General features: G+C 36.0%; 1 pseudogene; it reads right to left on the bottom strand.

The window, feature by feature from the left end:
• Positions 1-2,838, bottom strand: part of LOC137235825 (uncharacterized) — a 32,053-nt pseudogene extending 29,215 nt beyond the window's left edge.
• Between the last annotated feature and the right edge of the window lie 14,368 nt (positions 2,839-17,206).

The raw sequence follows: 17,206 nt of genomic DNA, 5'->3' as shown, positions 1-17,206 counted from the left end.
CCAACACAAATACACCGTTCATTAAGTCAGTATCAACACAGTGCCAACAACAAATTGCATAGCACGGATTTCACAAAAGGTGTCGACAAATGCATTCATATTATTAGTTGTTTTTGTTAAAGTCAGGTACATCGCCTATTTAACACTTAAGCAGCCATTAGAGCATTAAACACACACATATATACACACTTCCACAAAACGTGGGCGACTGTGTTTACGAGGTGGTGGAAATTGGAATTTGTTGTTATTATTCGCTTTTGTCACCTATTTGCCATTGCTGCAGCAGCAGTCGTCCAATTGCCAGCAGGTGAACTGTGCTTTTTAAGCGTGTTTACTGTTAAATTAACCCAATTAAATGAAATGCAAATAAAGCAATTGATGCTGCAGGTGGAAGGCGGACAGTGGGACAATTTTGAAAATTTATTGCCTGCATAACGTGGACTTAACTTAACCTGCGCCTAAAACTATATTCTAATAAAGCAGCACGCCAAACCGAAAATTATATACTCAACGTGAGCTTCAACTGTACATTTCATTTAAGATAAATTACTTTTCTACAAAACACGTGGCCCCGCCCGTTTAAAAAAAAAATTTCTCCCCATTTGCTCTTATAATAAAACTTGATAAGTGAAATGTCATTGATTCAAAACTATTTTTTGCTAAGTTATAGTTTATTATTCTAGTCTACGACCCTTTTAAATTTGTTTTGTATCTAAGTTGCCGTGGTCTTTAACCGATCTCGTCCATTTTTTCTAGAAATATTTCCTGCTATAGGGAAAATTTGTGTACCAATTTTTATTACGATCCGTTAGTTTTTCTTCGAGTTATGGCTCCCGAAACATAGAAATTTGCTTAGTCATAAAAGGGGCGGTGCCACGGCCATTTTTTTAAATTTGAAGTTTTTCCCATTTACTGTTATAAATACACTTTGGAAATGAAATACCATTGATATAAAGTTCTTTTTTGCAAAGATTTGTGCTATAAAATTAATTGTGATCCGTCATCTATTTCACAATGGGCTACTGTTAATTGTCTTTGTTTGAATGCTGTTAAGTCATATATGTTGCCTATAAGTAGCAGTATAGTGCATGTAGAAGATATTCCAAAGTTGTATATTGGTAACGCTGACTTAGTATTTACTGAAAAGGTTAAACATTGGGGATTTGTTGTAAACTCTACGATGACTTGCTCAGACCATATAAACAAAGTTGTAAGCAAAGTGTATATTGTTGTACGTAGATTACGAATGACAGATTTATTTACGCCTCTTGAGACGAGAAAGAAACTAGCACTTCAACTAATTCTACCCCACATCTCCTATTCTGAGTTTGTATATAGCAAGCTAGATTCTGCTTCGTCGCACAAAATTCATGTTGCGTTTAACAATGTTACGCGTTACGTCTACGGACTCAAGAGATATGATCACATCACTGCATGGAAGACCAAAATTCTGGTGTATACTATTTCCGACTATCTTGCTGCTAGAAATTGTTCGTTCATGTATAAGCTTTTAGAATATAAAACTCCGGAATACCTTTACGTTAAATTAATACTAACAAGATCCAGAAGGCATCAAACTGATAATCTCTAAATATCAATTCCTGTCCTCTTCACGGCTTTTCTTCTTTAATGCTGCTAGGCTCTGGAATTCAATTCCAGAAGATGTCAAAGCCGTTATGGGTAGATGTAACTACAGAGGGAAATTCACAATTATTTTATTTCTACAGTGTGAAAGTGATTGCGATCTGACTTGCTCTATACATATTACATTCCTTTCTTTTTCCTTTTACTAAATTTTTCAAATTCTAACTTTAAAATTACAAATATAATATTAATATTAAATCAGTTTTGAATTTATAATACTACGTTTATGTTGTAAGTTACTTGCGAATTGTATTAGATCTAAGTTTTAAAATTTTTTGAATTTCAACTTTTGTATTGTACTTTAAAAGACTCAGTCTTATATGTACACTAGGGTGGAGTGTTGTTGTATGAAAAAAAATTTTTTTCGTTTTTTTTTAATGGAATAGCGATACAAAGTTGTCGTTCAATGAGTGAATTCAGTATTCAAAAGATTTTTTACTTGTCTTGATGTTTTGAGGTGCCCCAACCCAATTGAAAATTAGAAACAAATTTTTTTTACAAACTTTGATTTATTTTTTAACGAAAGTATTTTTATGACTTTCCAGTCTATTATAAAACAAACTACTTTGTGATGGGTTAAATAAAAGCCTGATGAGTTGTTTTAATGTTTTTTATTAAGAAAAATTACAAAAATTATTTTATAAAGAATGAAAAAACGCAGAAATAAGTAGATTATTTAGTACTAAATTGTTTTTTTGTTTCAAAATTAGGCATTTGCTGTCGTGATAATAGTCTTGCCCTTATAAAACCATCTCGTTTATTTTCTCCACAAACTGCACTTGAAGCTTCTGTCACCAATTTGATAACGCGCTCTACGGCTTGGGTATGGCATGGAAAATCTTTGATATTCTGGCACGTAGTCAAACCACTTTTGACAATCTCTTTCAAGGTTTCGTCAGATAAATTAGAAGTAAGAGGTGGCTCAGTTGTCTTACAGCCTTGCCACGTAATTAAGTCGGTATAACCTTTGGCATCGAAATTTAAAGCAGGCACTTTAAATGCACGAAGGTCTTAGGTATTATCTGCTCTTGCTTTCAAAATTCGCTGATAAGCCAGCTTACGTATAATTTCTCTGTCGTCTGCAAGCATAGCAATAAGAATACTTTCTGGATGACCGAAATATCCATTTCCTTGGATCACCTTATCAATGATTTTCTTTAAATGCTCGTTCAAATATCGACCATAAACTCTCATTACGAACGTAAATTTTCTTCGGGGTCTGTTTTAGTAGCATATAATCTTAAAATTCTATTTGCTGTTGTAAGCCATCTAGAATGGTTAAGAGGTCCAGGTGTAATATTAGCTAAATCGGGAGAAAAAATGCCAGTGATGATAGCTGTGATCACATCGTAAATATATTCTTGGTCGGTACTCAACTCATTTTTAGTGACTTCAGGTAATAAGGAGGGAATGGTGGTAAATTGGCCAATTGGCATTAATTCACATTTTTGTAATTCAGATCCAATAGGACCTGAAAAGCATTTAGGCCCTGTAGTTTTTCCATCCAAATGCAATAAAAGATGTCGCAATGGTAACTCATTCGAATGTAACTGGCAGACAAACCATTGTAATGGTTTATTAAGCTCTTTTTCCATTAACCGAACAACACCTCCTTTGAAACCTGTATTCACGACTGTACCACCGCAACCAACAACAACTAATTCATCCAATTTCACCGATTTTTTTCTCAAATAATTTATTATGGTACTTTCAATACCTTTAGCAGTTCCCAACTCACACGTAACATGCCCGAAATAATCACTTCCTGGTTCTGATAAAATCACATAATGGTCTTCTGTAGTTCTTTTTCTATAAAATTTGCTTTTATGATGAATGCTTACCAAAGTTTTGTCTTTTCTGCCATCAAAATAAATACCGCGTATACTTTTATTGCAATCTGCATCTTGTAATTCTGATCTGACTTTCGTTCTTTCACGGCGCAATTTTGAACGATCAATGACAGCACTAGGATCCTTTGATGTAATAATTCCTACATCTTTTAACACAGAAGAAGCTATAATAGAAGCTGTTCTGTCAGAGACTCCAATACGATCACAGGCGAGAGCTAATGATGGTAAATTTAATCCCTTTTTCTTTGATGGCGGAGCAGCTATTTGTTTTGGCGATTGATGATGGCTAGAAGCTACGCTATTATTGCTTGAACTGGTACTTTCGATCGTTAAGTCATCAGGCAAAGAACGAGAACAAGACGGCTGGTTAGGATCCATTATCTCTTTGTTAGGTAGTAATTCTTTTTCTTGTCTTTTTATTTTTTTCATTTTTTTTACTGTCGCAACCAAATCTACCCCGCCTATCATCATTTTTCTCGTAGTTCTTTGATCAATTAAGAAAGATACTTCTTCCTTGGGAACACGGCTGTCTTTTGAGCAAGTACATTTTGAGTTAATAAGTTTGCATTTGCAACTGCAAATATCAAATAACCTTTGGGACTCAGTAACAAATTCAGCTATCTTTTCTTGATATTTCTTGTTCGTTTGACGGCCCTGATAAAGTTTTAGTAAGCGTCTATATTTGTCATGGTAAGATCGAATAAGTTGTAGTACTCTCTTAAAGCTGACAGTGGGAAGCGACGCCTTTCGCCAGATATCTAATACTTCCGTAACCAATCTTTCGGATATATCATGAACTGTCGGCTCTTTTGTTGTTTTGTCAGGTTTTAATTCGTATCTAATAAATAAGTAATACTTCATAACATCATTATAAGTTGGTAATAGAGACACTGTGTTATGTATTTACCAACAGTTGGCAGCCCTCTTTTTCCTACTGTCATTATTATATATATATATATACTCTTTTCCCTTTTTCATATAGTGATATAACTACTACTGCTATAGCTATGATGTAAAATTCCTCATACAAATAAATTGAAGTTTTTATTATATAGTATAACCTAAAATCAAGCGCGTGCATTTATTCCTTTATAGGACATAACAATAGAAATGGCGACGAGTAGTAAAATCGGAAAATAATTATTTAGATAGACGGTCCAAAAATTTTACTAAACGTGCACGAACATAACCTCAAAATAAAATGGAGGCTCAAATTCAAAATTGCTACAGGCAATAACCGCCATGACGACAACGATGCAGCAGCAGCAACAGCAAATTGCGGCAAATCATCAAACGAGCAGTACCAACGTAAACATCATGTCAAGTTTCGAAGCATTCGATCCAGAAATAGAATCATTTAAAACATATAAAGAGCGTCTGGATAATCATTTCCATATTAAAAAAGTTGTTGAGGGAAAATAGATGTGTGCAAAACTATTATTACAATACATCGGACCAGCGGCGTATTCCCGTTTAGCAACGTTGGCTTCACCCAAAAATATAAATTTACTGAAATATGATGAAATAGTGGCATTACTGGAAAAACACTTTTGTCCCGAAAAGAACATTTTAGTAGAGGAACACAAATTTCTTTGTGAAATCCAAAATAGCGAACAGTCGTTGGCAGAATTTTTAATTGCCCTACAGAAAAGAGCAATGGAGTGTGGATTTATATGTGAATGTGGGAAGTCTATCTCAGATATTTTTCTAAGAGCCCAACTAATCAGCGGTATACGCGATGGGCATATTCGAGAACAGCTGCTACAGAATCCGAAAGCAACATTCAAGCAAATAGTTGAAAAAGCAACAACTTTGGAAGCTGCTAAAATAAATAATAACGTGATCGCAAACAAGGCAACCGGTTCAACAAGCGATGTTCAGCAAATCCGTCAACAAGTTAGTAATCATAACTATCGTCGTAGTAGAAATCGTAATGGAAGTTTCTCTAGAAATAGAAATTCAAAGTCATCGACAAGTTAATTACAGAGAATTAGGCATAGAAGGATTGTGTCTAAGATGCGGCCGTAATAATCATTTATCAAAAGAATGCAATGTAGAGAGAGGCAAGTTAAAATGTAATTCATGTGACAAAACTGGTCATGTCAAAAAGGTCTGCATTCAAGATAGAATAAAGCAAAAGAAATCGAAAATTGCAACCAATAACTCCACCACATCAAATGCTATTGAATCGTTCACAACAGAAGAGGAATATTATGGTGTGAATCAAGTTAACGACATTTATGAACATAGCACTGCAAAAATATCACGTATGGACACAAAAAAATTTTATACAGATGTGTTAATTAATGTAAGAAAACAAAACTTCGAAGTCGACTCAGGTGCCGGTTACACGTTACTGCCGGAAAATCAATTTATGAAATTAAATATCAAAACACCGCTAAGGAAAACAAATGTTGCCTTCCGCGTTTATACAGATGATGTTTTTGTGCCAATAGGAGTCGTTACTGTGGACGTAAAGTACAAAAATAGGAAATCAAAAGAAGATTTGTACATTGTATCTTCGTAACGTACCGCATTACTGGGACGTGTATGGATACGCCATTTGAAAATTAATCTACATGAAATTGACGAAGACAGTTCTAAAAACGACACTAGCCACAACAACATAAATTCTATATCAGAAATCGAACAGCAATTTTCAGAAATTTTCGAAGAACCTGTTGGATGCATTCCAGATTTGGTTTGTAGTTTAAAACTACGCCAGGGTGCAAAGCCAGTGTTCTTAAAAGAAAGGCCAGTGCCTTTTGCCATACGCGAAAAAGTAGCACGTGAACTGGATAATTTAGAACGAGACGGCATAATTCCAAAAATTAATACTAGTAATTGGGGTTCACCTTTGGTGGTAATTCCAAAACCTGATGGTAATGTACGACTATGCGTCGACTATAAAGTAGCTGTTAACCCTCATTATCCAATCAAAAGAGTCGATGCAATTTTTAAATGTTTAAAGAATTCTAAATATTTTTGCAAATTAGACTTATACAAAGCATATCTGTATGTACGAGTTGATGATGACAGCAAAGAAGTGCAAACTATTTCAACGCACCGAGGTACGTACCAAATGAATCGAATATCTTTTGGAATTAAAACTGCTCCGAGTGAGTTTAACCGTATTTTAGATCAAATATTACAAGGCCTCGAAGGTAGAGTCTCTTATTTTGACGATATAATTATACATGGTGCAACGTTGAAAGAATGTGAAGACCATCTGATCAAATGCTTTGAAAGATTGAATAAATATCAACTGCACGTCAACAAAAGAAAATGTGAATATTTTAAAGAAAAAATTAAATACCTTGGATATATAGTAAGTCATAACAAAATAGCAAAATGTCCAGATAAAGTAAAGGCGATTATAGACATGCCAAAACCTCAAAATGTAGAGCAATTAAGAAGATTCCTTGGAATGATTACATATTATTCAAAGTTTCTACCGGATATTTCGACAATTACATTCCCTTTACGCAAGCTTTTAGAAAAAAATAAAAATTTTAATTGGACAACACAATGCGAAGAATCATTTAAAAAGCTTAAACAGGAAATTCTTAAAGACAGGGTTATAGTACCATTCAACGAAGCTTTGCCGATAACATTAGCGTGCGACGCAAGCCCAACGGGCATAGCTGCAGTACTATCTCATATTGTTGAAGGAGAGGAACGCCCCGTCGCATTTATTTCAAGAGCATTAACAAAAGCAGAACAAAATTACAGCCAGCTTGACAGAGAAGCGTTAGCAATTATTTTTGCCGTTGATAAGTTTTTTATGTATATATACGGAAGAGAATTTACATTACTGACAGACAATCGTCCTCTAACAAGAATATTTCATCAGAGTGCTAAAACACCAGCCATGACCTCAGCAAGACTACTTCGTTATGCTTCATTCTTGCAGGGATTCAACTAAAAAATACAACATCGTAAAGCTGAAGATAATGTGAACGCAGATTGTTTATCGAGAGCACCGAACAACGAAATATCGACGTTAAAACATTTTTTGGATGAAGAAGTACGCAATATTCAGGACGGGACGATCAATCAAATATCGACATTTTCAATCAACGCCACTACTATTTCAAACGAAACAGAGCGTGATGTGGAACTAGCAAAATTAAAGAAGGACTTACTGGATGGCAAGAATTGTGATCCCAATTATTCTTTGCAAGATGGTGTCATATTTAAAGGTGACCGTGCTGTTATACCAGCAAGATTACGTGCAGAAATTTTAAAAGAGCTACATTACATACACGTGGGCATAGTAAAAATGAAACAGCTCGCTAGGAAGTACTGTTTTTGGAAGGGCATCGCCGCGGATATAGAGCGACTGGTAAAATCGTGCCTAGTTGTGCGGATGTGAAAAAAAAGCCCCCCAAAAGTTGTAACGCACCATTGGGAACAACCAACCGAAAATTTTCAAAGAGTGCACATTGATTACGCAGGACCATTTCGAAATCACTATTTTTTAATACCAGTAGATGCGAAATCGAAATGGCCGGAAATTCGAATAATAAGGGATGCCCCAAGCTCTGAAAAGACTATAGATTTAATACAAGATATTTGTGCGACACACGGATTACAACAAGCCATTGTATCAGACAATGCAACGATATTCCAAAGTGCAATGTTTAGAGAATTTTGTTGCGAAAATGGAATTATTCAGAAGTTTATAGCCCCTGGACACCCAGCAACAAACGGATTGGCTGAAAGATACGTCCAAATTCTGAAAAGGAAGCTAACAGCGATGGATGATGAAAGATTACCATTGAATATCAAACTACGAGAAATCCTGTTTCGATTCAGGGCAACGCCTTTGGCAAATAGTCAAACCCCAGCCCAAATGTATTTAGGACGTGAATTAAGAATTAAATTGGATACTATGCAACCAGTCAAACAATTGAAATCAGCAACACATAATCCAAAAGTGCGTCATCTAAGTGTAGGCGATAGAGTTCAAGTGCACGCTTAGATGACCATGTTCTCTATTAAGCGTGGGAGACTGTTATGTATTTACCAACAGTTGGCAGCCCTCTTTTTCCTACTGTCATTATTATATATATATATATATACTCTTTTTCCTTTTTCATATAGTGATATAATTACTACTGCTATAGCTATGATGTAAAATTCCTCATACAAATAAATTGAAGTTTTTATTATATAGTATAACCTAAAATCAAGCGCGTGCATTTATTCCTTTATAGGACGTAACACACTGGTAACTTCTCTGCCAAATCAAACACAGGACAACATGTTGTTTGTCGTGTTTTGACTTGCAACATTTTACTGTAACAAAGAGAAATAATGGGTGTAACTCACATCGAAAATATTTAATTACGATCTGAGTTGTATTTATCTGTAAACAGCAATTTGAAAATTTTACTTACATGAGTGTTATTTCCTTAACGACAGTGTTTAAAATCAATCTTCCTCACAAGTAGAATAACAATAACACGCGCGACGCGCTCACTTAATGGCGTTCGAGCAATGATTGACAAGTGCAGAGAAATCACCTCTCCTCCCTCACCTATCCGCGCACTATTCAAGGTCAAATTGTTGCAAACGGGAAGACACAGAATATGATTTTGCGTTAATTTGTCAATATTATACTTTAGTGTTTTTCGATAAGAAATTTTGAATTTCTCTAAGTTTATAATGTTGGGGGCACCTCTAAATGTATCATGTGCCAAATAAAATTTTGCATGTATATTTGTGAGCAATAACGGCAACTTTTTACAGGTATTCCAAAACGAAAATACCAAAAAAAAAATTTCACTCAACCTTAATGTACACCCATACATTCTAAATAAATAAATAAATAAATAAAAAAAAAGCTTATTTAATTCGTCGGCGACCCTTTTAAAAATCTTTTATATAAAAGTGGTCCTTAACCGATTTCGTAAATTTTTTTTTTTCAAATCATTCCTTATAGAAAGGCAACCTCTCTGCCGAATTTTGTTACGATAGGTTTAACGATTTTTGATTTATGATTAATAATATTTGTAAAATTGATTTTATCACAAGTGGGCGGTGCCACGCCCATTTTAAAAAATGTTTTAAATTTTTTATCAAGAGTCTCAATATCAGTCCACACGTCAAATTTCAACATTCTAGGTGTATTATTTACTAAATAAGCAGGTTTTGTGTTTTCCAAAATGTTATATATATAAAAAGTGGGCGTGGTTATCATCCGATTTTGCTCATTTTCAACACCAATCTATTCTGGGTCCAGATAAGTACGTGTACCAAATTTGGTGAAGATATCTCAATATTTACTCAAGTTATCGTGTTAAAGGTCAGACGGACGGGCGGACGGACATGGCTTAATCAAATTTTTTTTCTTTACTGATGATTTTGATATACGGAAGTCTATATCCATCTCGATTCCTTTATACCTGTACAACCAACCGTTACCCAAACAAAGTTATTATACTCTGTGTGCAAAGCACTCTGAGTATAAAGAACGAACTTGCTCTTGATATTCCAGTGCTCGCAGGTGAATCAGCGTGCGTCTCAATTTAGCCTTCAACAAAATCCGCATGTTGTTGTTGTTGTTGTAGCGATAAGGACTCTCCCTGAAGGCCTCGGGGAGTGTCATCGATATTGATGGTCATTTGCCGGATGCAGATCCGGTACGTTCCGGTACCAAGCCCGACCATCTCGGGAACGATTTGCTATGACCACATACGACTTTCTAGGCCATCCTGCCCTCCCACCCACTAGATCCACAAGGAGTTCGGGGGCGCCAGAGCCTCGGCTGTTAACGAAACAGGATTCGCCACGGAAAGGTGAGGTTGACAATTGGGTTCGGAGAAGCTATAAGTTAAGGCAACCGCTTACCAAGTTGACCCTTACCAACGGCCTGCAGGCGCAACTTCATTAAATGCTTCATCATCGGTTTAATTGTAACAAACAACAGTCAGCAATAAGCACAGTAAACAACAGTCAGCAACGATCGCAGTAAACAACAATCAGCAATAGTTCGATGTTGGGCAATAACAAGAAATAGGGCACACATGCAAATGCAACGTGATGTATGGCCAATGATAGGTGAAATTTTAAGTTAAGACATTCATTGTAATTATTCTTAACTTGAATCACAACCAATAAATATGAAAGCGGACACAAGTCCGCTACCTTTTTAAAAATATAAAACGTACTATAAAACGTTAATTGGCGCCCAACGAAGGGGCCGGTGTTATTGTGTTCGATAAAATAAGTATTCGGTCGAATAGTATTTGGCAAAAAGTGCCAACGCGAAAAAACGAGTTTCGTGAATATCGAGGCAAAAGCCAGCCCCAAAGAACCCAGCGTTGGATTCCTGTAGGAAGAACGCACGTCTCCAAAGTGCGATTTGGCGATACCAGAGTAGCGGCAGCAAAAAGGAGCAATATCCCACCGCCAGGAGGCGCTTACCGTAAGATTAGTTTAGGTAATATAAAATTTTTTTTTTTTTAAATTGAAATTATATCGAAGTGATTGAAAAAAATAAAGGAAAGAAATTACATATATCGAAATTATACCAAAATATTAAAGTGAAAAAATTATCAATTATTGAGGCAAAATAAATTATATCGAAATTATATCAGAATATTTTAGAGAAAAAAAAAAATAATAATAAAATATTTATTATCAATTATTGAGAGAAAAGAAATTAGGACAGACATAAGAAATCTTAAAAAAAAAAAAAACAAAATCCAAAAGAAAGAATAAGAATCATAAGGATTTACCACAAATTTTTTTTAGGAAACTAAATATTGCTTAGACTAGTTTACAATCTCATATACCAATTTGTAATAATATCTGGCTTGTTCAGCCATAAAATAATATAATTCAAAGCTGCGATTCACCACGTTCGTGGGGAGCCTCCAGCTTATAACAGCGAATATTCTCTGCGATTCACCACCAAAGGGACCCTCCAGAGAATAATAACACGAAAAAAAAATATATTAATAGTATTAATAATAGCAAACTGAAATAATATAAATTTTTCAAACAATGTCAAACCCTAATGGCATAATCCGACCCCCTGTGTTAAATGCAAATGCGCCTAACCCACGTTCTCAACCAACTACCGCTCCTTCAGGTCAATTTAATATGGATCAATTAACAACCATAGTGACAGGACTTGTCACCAATATGCTTAAGCAGGAAGGACGAAATTTAGTACAGGCAGCCCTTAACCCAAACGCTTGCTTTTCCAACATATCTGACGTAACCATAGACGAAAACCACTTGAACAACATAACGGAACTCGACAAAATACCGGACGTTGTTCGATGCCTCCGCGAATTTTCTGGTAATCCAGGAGAGTTTAACTCTTGGAAAAAAAGCGTAGATCGTATCCTTCAGATCTACGAGCCCCTAAAAGGAACGCCAAAATACTACGGCATCCTTAATGTTATAAGGCACAAAGTTGTGGGCAACGCCGATATTGCAATCGAATCTTACAATACACCGTTGGATTGGAAGGCTATTTCAAGATGCCTTACTCTCCATTACGCCGATAAGCGAGATTTAGGTACTCTCGAGTACCAAATGACCTCTCTAGTGCAGGGCAACCTCACTATTCAAGAATTCTACCAACGCGTCTATTCCCACCTCTCCCTTATCCTCAATAAGCTCGGATGCATGGAAGTCGGTGCAGAATCTATGCATTTACTTACCCGCACATACCGTGATAAAGCCCTCGACACTTTCGTACGAGGACTGAAAGGTGATCTACCAAGATTGCTTGGAATGAGAGAGCCAGTAGATCTTCCCCAGGCTCTTCACTTGTGCCTAAAATTGGAGAACCAAAGCTTTCGTTCCCATTACGCAATGAATAGCAATAGCGCAAATAGGAAGCCTCATGACTTCCGACCACCTCTACCACCAAAAAAACCAGTCAATGAATTTTACCCCCAGTTGGCATACATGCCAAGACCTCAGATGCAAGCCCAGAATCTTGCGTATCACTATCGCCCTCAACCTACCTTTAACAATTTCCAAAATAATCAACCAAATAGACCATTTGGTCAACAAACCCCTTTCAAGCCTCAACTTCCACGCCCAGAACCAATGGACGTCGACAAATCCCTACATTCAAGAGTGGTAAACTATATGAATAGACCACAAGCCAATAATGGTGTGAAGAGACAATCAAACTCCTCACAACAAGTACCCCTAAAACAGCAGAGGAATTTCCACGTAGAGGCAAGTGAGCAAGATTACCAGCAAGACCACCAACAAAACTACCAACAAGATCCACAATACAACACTGACCAATACTATCAACCAAACTGGACTCCTACTGCACAGGAGTACGAGACAGCATTAACAGCAGAAGAAAATGGACAATCAGTTCAGGAATACGCTGAGGGATGCTCATATCCTGAAAAGCAGGACCATATTGATATCCATTTTTTAGAATGAAAAGTTCTTCGTTACCCTACGTCGAATGTAGAACGTAGAACGGGAAAATTCTTAAAATGTTGATCGATACAGGATCGAGCAAAAACTATATCCAACCCTGTCATGTCCCAAAGAAAATACCCAACGACGAACCCTTCATCGCGAACTCTATTGCCGGACAGGTTGCAATTACCCACCATACCATCTTTTATATATTCGGCAAGAATGACACACCTTTGAAATTCTTCTTACTTCCCACATTAAAATCCTTTGACGGAATAATAGGAAATGACAGTCTTAAGGACCTTTGTTCAACAATAAATATACGCGACGATACCCTGACATTAGGTAATGGCCTAAGAATAAAAATTAAACAAAAACTTTCTCCAACCGTTAATAAAATTGCCATTAGAACTGACCATATGACAGCTACACAAAAACAACACATACACCATTTGACTAGACGTTATCCACATCTTTTTTCAGAGCCCGATGAAAAATTAACATACACCACTACAGTAGTAGGAGAAATCAGGGCCTCCTCTGATACCCCAGTCTATACAAGATACTACCCATACCCCCTTGCTATGAGAGACTTCGTAACAAAAGAAATAGGAAATCTACTAAAAGATGGAATCATCAGACCATCCCGTTCACCATATAACTCACCCGTGTGGGTTGTGCCAAAAAAAATTGATGCATCAGGACAAAGAAAATATAGACTAGTAATAGATTACAGAAAACTTAACACTCAAACAATAGCTGACAGATACCCAATCCCAGAAATCAATGAGGTTATCTCACAGCTGGGAAACAACAAATATTTTTCCGTTCTCGACCTTAAAAGTGGCTTCCATCAGATTCCATTAAAAGAATCAGACATTGAAAATACAGCATTTTCGATTAACAACGGGAAGTACGAATTCACAAGACTTCCGTTCGGACTAAAGAACGCACCCTCTATTTTCCAGCACGCACTCGACGATATATTGAATGAGCACATAGGAAAAATATGTTATGTCTACATAGACGATATAATAGTGTTTGGCAAAGACGAACAAAGCCATCTTCAAAACGTCGAAAGAATTTTTCATACGCTAGAAAAAGCGAACATGAAAGTCCAGCTCGACAAGTGCGAATTTTTTCGTCAAGAGGTGGAATTTTTAGGATTTATTATATCCCCCACAGGTATAAAGACCAATCCCGCTAAAGTAAAAGCCATTCAAGAATTCCCATGTCCACGAACATTGAAAGACCTAAGATCTTTTCTTGGCCTCTCGGGCTATTATCGACGCTTCATCAGAGATTACGCTAAGCTAGCAAAACCTCTGACCTCGCTTTTAAGAGGGAAAGATGGACATGCGTCCAAAAATTCTTCCAACAAAAATCCGGTTGTGTTCGATAACGACGCTATTGATGCTTTCAATAAAATAAAATCAGCATTAACATCGCAAGAAGTCATACTATCGTACCCTAATTTCAAAGAAGAATTCCACCTCACCACAGACGCTTCAAACTACGCTTTAGGTGCCGTCCTTGAACAATCGGGGAAACCGATAACTTTCATATCTCGATCACTAAATAAAACTGAGGTGAATTACACCGCAAATGAAAAAGAAATGCTGGCAATAATTTGGGCCCTCACTTCCTTACGTAACTACTTATATGGATCTGCAAAGGTTGTAATTTTCACTGATCACCAGCCACTCACTTTTGCATTGAGCAATAAAAACCACAATGGAAAAATTAAAAGATGGAAGTGTATCCTGGAAGAATACAACTATGAGATGAAGTACAAGCCCGGAAAAACAAACGTTGTTGCAGATGCACTATCAAGACCGCCACAAACTGACATTAACACCCTCACAACTACAGAACATAAGAACGAAAGCTCCTCACACCCTCTCATTCCTGCCACTGAAGCCCCCATAAATGCTTTTAAGAATCAGTTGTTTCTAATGTTTGGCAACGAGGATAGCTACTCGTTCCAGTTACCATTCCCTACTTTCCACAGACATACAATTACAAAGCCAAACTTTTCTACACAGGACATCATTGATATATTTAAAAGATATTTAGATCTAGCCCTCGTCAACGGTCTGTACACTATAGAAGGGTTGATGGGTAAAATTCAGGAAATATTTCCTCTCCACTTTAGTAATGTTAAAATCCGTTACACACAAACTCTACTTCAGGACGTCACATCAGAAACAGAACAGAAGCAAATTATAATCGAAGAACATCAACGAGCTCACAGAAACAGCCGCGAAAATAAAACCCAAATTTTACGTAAATTCCACTTTCCAAGAATGTATGCGAAAATCGAACAATTTGTAAAAAAATGTTCAACTTGTCGCGTCCAAAAATACGATAGGCATCCACCGCAAATTCAGCCGACCCCCATTCCTCAGTCTTCAGGTGAAATAGTTCACGTTGACATATATTCCACTGAGAAAAAATTAATACTTACCGCAAATGATAAATTATCTAAATACGCCCAGGTTAAAATGATACCTTCTAGAGCAATAGAGCATATTAAAGATCCGATTCGAGAACTAATGATCGCATTTGGAATACCAAGACTCGTAGTAATTGATAACGAAAAATCTCTTAACTCTGCCCCAATCTCATCCTTACTTAAGGATGAAATGTCCATTAACGTCCACACCACACCACCGTACAGTAGCACAAGTAACGGTCAGGTAGAAAGATTCCACAGCACACTTTCAGAAATAATGAGATGTCTCAAAAGAAATCAGCCTACAATAACATTCGAAGAACTTCTATTTAAATCGGTACAGGAATACAATTCGTTGATTCACTCAACCACAAAGAACAAACCCATAGAGATATTTTTCGAAAATAGACTTTACAATGACCCACAACAATTAGAACAGAAAAGGCAAGAAAACATTGCCTTACTCAAGAAAAAACAAGAACAGGATCTCTCGTATCACAACAAAAACAGACCTGAAAATAAAGATTTCCCCATAGGAGAAATAATCTATGTTAAAATTAATAAGAGACTAGGTTCCAAGCTAACTCCAAAGTATAAAAAGGAGGAAGTCTTGGAAAATCACAGGACAACAGTTAAAACAGTATCAGGACGAACAATTCACAAATCTCTAATAAAAACCTAATTAAATTTCCAGGCAAAATGGACCTCTACAAACTTCTTATTCTCCTCACTACTACTACTACCTCTTCCTCAGACGTTCGAATTCTAGACTACAGCAAATCCCAACTAGTAACAATAGACAATGGACAAGCGAAAATACAAGACGGAACATTTAGACTTATTCACCTCATCGACTTAGAAAAATACGAACAATTTTTGACAGAGACATATGAAGAGATAAATAACCAAATCCCTAACGATCACTTCCTATATCCCCTCCTCAAACATGAAACCATTCAAACCCTTGAAATCCTAAATACACTTAAACCCTCTAACATCAATTATAAAACTAGAAGATCCATTGATGTATTGGGAACGGCATGGAAATACATAGCTGGATCTCCCGACCACGAAGATTTAAACATAATAACCAATAATTTAAATAATCTAAACGAAAATAATAATGAGCAAGTAGTAATTAATAACCTATTTGAAAAAAGAATAAATAACATAACTAATATAGTTAATAGAATGATAAACACTATTAGAAAAGAGGAAAATGTTGTAACGGAAATCATAATAAATTTGCAAAATAGAATTAGGTTAATTAAGGAAGAATTAATAAATATAAAATATGCCATCCAATGGGCAAAAGAAAATATATTGAACTCTGTAATACTAAGCAAAGAAGAAATAGAATTGTCAATCAACAAGATGAAAAAGGAAAAAATACCATTTAAAAGTGCCGAAGAAGCACTAGAAATATCACAAATAAATGTACTAAGTAAAGGAATGAAAATTTTATACATGGTTAAAATACCGCTGACACTGAAAGAAATATTTAGAAGAATTATCATACGACCTGTAAAAAGGGGAAAAAATACTATAATAAAAACTGAGTATAATGAAATACTAAAAGGAAAATATTCACTGTACGCAATAAAAAATGATTGTGAAAGTTATAATGATCTAACGATCTGTAAAGAAACAAATGTTATAGATTTAAGTAAAGACTTATGTGTAGCTAGAATAATAAATAGTTTAAATTCGACTTGCTCGACAACAAACGGCCATCACGTCCCTACCTTAGAAGAAATCAAACCCGGAATAATATTGCTAAACCGGTTCGAAGGCGAAGTGCAAACTGATAAAGTATCTCAACCAATCAATGGAACGCATGTGATAA

Source organism: Eurosta solidaginis, unplaced genomic scaffold (assembly GCF_040869045.1).
Source record: "Eurosta solidaginis isolate ZX-2024a unplaced genomic scaffold, ASM4086904v1 ctg00001023.1, whole genome shotgun sequence".
Lineage (NCBI taxonomy): Eukaryota > Metazoa > Arthropoda > Insecta > Diptera > Tephritidae > Eurosta > Eurosta solidaginis.
Note: the sequence above shows the minus strand (reverse complement) of the source record. Positions and strands in the feature narration are given on the sequence as shown.